The sequence below is a fragment of the Aplysia californica genome, unplaced genomic scaffold, assembly GCF_000002075.1.
Source record: "Aplysia californica isolate F4 #8 unplaced genomic scaffold, AplCal3.0 scaffold00725, whole genome shotgun sequence".
NCBI classification, from domain to species: Eukaryota; Metazoa; Mollusca; class Gastropoda; order Aplysiida; family Aplysiidae; genus Aplysia; species Aplysia californica.
This window is the reverse complement of record NW_004797995.1, coordinates 258,023-263,022: the sequence shown is the minus strand read 5'-3', so window position 1 is coordinate 263,022 and position 5,000 is coordinate 258,023.

Below are 5,000 nucleotides of genomic sequence, written 5' to 3'. Positions count from 1 at the left end.
CTCCCGATTCCCGTGAGGGGAAGATTTTCTTTTAAGTAATTTAAATTTAAGACACGCATTCTGGAAAACATGCTGTTTTGGAGCATTCGAAAAAGAAAGTATAGCGTTATCATGCATGCGTATTGTTCATTTCTCTTACCGAACACTCGAATTTGAAGATACAAGAGTAAAAAAAAAAAGTGCAAATTTTCATTCTTGGTTTGTTTATGTGACTGTTTGAAATCTTTTGCAAAATTGCCTGTGGTCTGCCACCAACCTGAGATTATGTGTCAGCTACATCCAGTATCACCAACTCGCTACCCCAGAATTTCAAAGTTCTATCTGTTCAGTGCCTAGTTTTGAGAAATGTGACGTAAAAAAATGTTCAGTTTCACAACATGTCAAGCTTTTTCAAATGCAATTCTTTAAATATCTTCATAATGACTCCAAATAACCTTATGATTTTTATAGAGCATGACCTCATGGTTGTAGAAACTCAAAAAGGCCAAAAAGATGTCAGATAGAACTTTGTAATTCCAAGGCAGCAATCTGTCTATAGGATGTTGTATTCCTCTCATTATGGATTTTCAGCGTCGAAGCAGCCTGCCTCCTAAATCATCTCAATTGTTTCAATGGGGATATAAAACATCTACAACACAATTATATAAAATCCGTTTCACAGGCCATTGATGCTTATTGACAAACTCCCCCCCCCTTCTTTCTATTCATTTGCACATAAGAGTGAACTTCAGCTTTCTATTCAGCAGGGTGATTCAAAGAGAATACGCCAAAACCATTACACTATATTTCAAAAATGAAAAACTATAGAAAACTCTAGCTTGGACACATATGTTGTACATACCTTCAAGTTTTTAGTAATCAGCCAATTACAAAATGTAGTTATCTGGATGAAGAATTCGTAAAGTGGTCTTTGACAGCCTTCTCCTCTTGAGTGTCAAGAAGGACAAGAGTTTTGTAGATTAAAGGATGGATGTGATGGAAACGAAGGCGTGATGATAGAAGTCTAGTCAGGCTCATCTTTGCCGAGTTACGGCTCTTACAAACCAAACATTCGCGTTCGTGTGATATTGTCTAATGCACGAAAGTGTGCCCATTCACACCAATCATCCGTCTATTCTTGCGTTATCATGTGTGCTTTATAACAGCAATGATGCTAAGATTAAACTGAAGATTTTAATGTTGTTAAAAGAAAGAAATAAGAGGAAGGATAGGAGGCACTGGACCCACCCAATTTTGGTCGATAGGCAATTCTTACATCATCAAATGCTACTCCAAATTTCGTCGCACAAAGACAATTATATTGGATACAATCGAATGAGACCAGACACAGTTGATAACCTTTTGAGTGTGCAGCCCCAATTACTGACAAGCAAAAGACATTTAAAAGATGGATAATTAAACTGATTACATTGATATTGGTCTTGACGCATTTCTTGCTCTCCCGTTGCAACAGTTGTGGGCTCCGCAGTAGAAGCACGTACCCTTTTCAAACTTTTGAATAGAATATTGAGTATTTCTGCTGGCAGCTCCATCTTCTGTAAGACATCTAATGTCTTTATCTTGGGGACCATGCTCTTAAAGAAGAGTAGGTCCTCATCTTCCTCCTGTGAGGGAGCGGTCGGCCACAACACTACAGCAGACGAAGGAAATTTTATGGCTGCCATAAAAGTCCCCACACGCACGAACAACAGTAAGTTGCTAGGAACACAGAAAGGTTCTAGATAAGAAATAAATTCTTTCGTGCGTATCACACTACACGAACGCAGATTTTTGGTGTGTACAAGCCGTTAGGTGGGCAAAAGGGAGTTGGGGGGGGGTTAGGGAGTAGTAGAAATGAACAACAAAACATGCCATAAGCTCTTGATCCTGATCTGTTTGTCTTTTACCTTCTCTCACTGGCCTGGTTCGTCTCCCACTGCGCAGAAGCAGGACATTTTATACGACTTGTCGAGCCAATGTTTGCCTTAAACAATAGCGACATCAGTTCGCTATGCTTAAGACCAAATCCTGGCATTGGCACAATTGTTCTTTTCCAAGGGGTAAGGTAAAGTGACACTGAGCGTGTACATGTGCTCTGTGCACAGAGTATGTGTTGTACTGACGTCAAGTGTCAGGGGCGGATTGTTTTTTCTTCCTTATATTCCAAGAGGGTGGATTGGGTTAGGGTAGTAGAAAGGCACCTACATTTTGAAGAATCGGAATCAAGGGTGCTACGATATTATTTTCGTAAAACTGAGAAAAAAAATCGTGGCAAATCCGCAAAATTGGTGGGCTGTCCTGCATACATGAAGATGAACAGAGTTGATGAGATGAGATGTGTTTTTTAAAGCACTTATGGGTTTTCATTCAAGGCATCAATCAATCAGTATTGAATGTGGATTTGAGTGCAGGGTGACAGCCAAACTGACTTCAATACCCATAGCCCGATATTAATGAAAACATATTTTCTGACAATAGCATACTTTTCTAAGGGCACTAATACGTCCTGTGTGACTTAGGTATGGCAGTCAAATTTAATAAGTTTTCCTCTGATCATAAACAAATGAATTCTGATCTGGGTCTGAGGAAAGGCTAGAACATCAACTGTCAAAACCATCTCCCCCTAAAGAGAGGGTATACAATATAGTGTGTAAATTGTGCCCTCTCGACTCCGGTTCGAGGATCCTGTGTCTGAATCTCCGCAAGTTTAATAGGACACGAAAAGAATATTCGGGGTAAATGATCAGGGAGTAGAATTAAAATGCTCCATTTTTAAAGTTCATGACCTGTTTGTCACCTTGCTATCTACAACTCGTTACGAATACCCCAACATACCTGTCACTGCACTGTCTTCCTACTTAGCTCCTCTCGATTCTTGTCTTGGCCCAATAGAATAGCCTAACTTAGCAGAGACTGTTACCACCATTTCGGAACACCAAGGTGACACTAGAGATGGTCCCAGTAGGGAACAGGATGGAGGGTGCAACCACGTCCGTCGTGACTCATTGGAGCAGAGGAAGATAGGACTAACGCTAACATTACTTACGTTGTCCCACATTATCCCTTATCATCACAATTATTTCTAAAATCATCATTGCTCTCAGATCAATGACTTACATTTATAATCCTTGAATCTCCAAATGTAAGGGTTACTTGTCATACTAACTATGCACGTAATGCACTATTGGACAATGTCATACGTACTTTTTTCTATTAATCAGATGGCGTCAAACTCATATAAATGGACAATGGATTAAAGAAACAAAACAGCTGTCAAAACCATGTCTGGGATTCAGCATTCACTAATTTTTTAAAAGGCGTGCAAGACACAAATCATCAAAGGGAAAACGTTATAGTTGGGCTCAAGGCAGAGCAACAAGCCTGGGAAGAAATAAATGGGAATTTTGAGCTTTTCGAGGCATGAAAATAGCATTTTCCATTTCCTCTATTCAATTTGCCAGCGAACCATTGGCAACGGACTACGCAAAGCCGGGAACATCCATCTTGAGGATTCACCTAATCTGTACTCTAATTTCCCTCCATTTATGCATTCGATTACCCACTGTTACAACCACAGAGCACCACTCCTACCAAACATTGTTCATAACAAGATAGTTCACTCGGTCAAAAAAGTATCCGCGGAAGTCCGCTCATTGGTTTAGATGGCGCCGCAGTCTTTGTTTTGAAGCTCTCTTACTTTTTTCCAGAAAATTATTAGGAATAGTACAGTTTGTAAGTTTATCTTTTATTGTTTTTCACAAATTAGGGTAACTGTTCGCAAAGTTCGCACTTTTTTGAAGAGAGTGTCACCGGAATTTGAGGACACCTTTTTAATTGGCTCAAAGAGAGGAGTGAACTATTTTGTTTTATACGACCTTTGTTCCTACTTATCATTTATTTGAGCACACAGAATTCTGTGTTTGAATTTCCTGCACCGCAGACTTATCTTGCTGTGGTAGAATCCTCATACTGACAAATTCTCTAGATCTAGACAAATTTGAAAAAGTTTCTGATACTGATTTTCGCCTTTCAGATTCCTTGATCAACACACCGATTTTCCAGCCACAGCAAAATCCCGAAAACAAACAGAAAGAATGAGTGAACGAAAGGAAGGAGGAAGACGAGCTGTCGTAACTAGCCAGATTTTAGCCGATTTGCAAGCGAAAATACGACTTACCCACCATAAATTGACAAAGGGACAATGGTCGAGTGTACAAAATGACAAACTGCGCAATCTGGAAGGTTTTTTAATTTATTACGGAGAATTACCCTAAATATCCAAGAAGTTAGGGAAACCAGTTAACGGATTCTTTGCTACGGAATACTGATAAGCCTATACTATCTCTTTATCGCTCTCTCTTTTTCTTCATAAATGTATGCAGTTGATGTAAGGATGCGGCAAGTACGGATCTTTCGGAATGTACGGGTTTCCGTAAAAAAAAAGGAAGATTGAAAGCACTACAGAACAGACCTCATCGCAAAACCGGTAGTTTTGACACCTTTATCAACATGGCGATAGAACAGGCCCAAAATCGGACACTACCAGAAAAGTTGATAGAATTAGGCATCCCTATTTGTACAACACGTGTGCTCAAGCTGGACTTTTCTATTGTCTTTCCGTTTTGAAATATTGCATGATGATTTTGGCTCATTCTTTTTTAATCACCCTGTGCTACGCACATCCTGGGTTTCTAGTGTCTTTGGGGCCACAGTTTGATCATTGTGACTTCATGCGCTAAAGATGCATTAGACTTAGCTTAAACATAAAGGGGGGGGGGTAAATTTACTTTTACAATTCAGTAATGTTAGTAGCTGACGAGTGCTTTGGTGTGGTTTGCTCCGTCTTTCCTATCAAACATCTATCGTTCTTGTCTCTCATTCTTATTTAATAATAATAATAATAAATGACATTATATAGCGCTCAATCCCGAATAAAGTACACAGGCTCTGAGCGCTTTACAATACAGTACAACATACAACAGTAACATGAAACGTTGTGTTCTGACTAAAGAAAATTATTC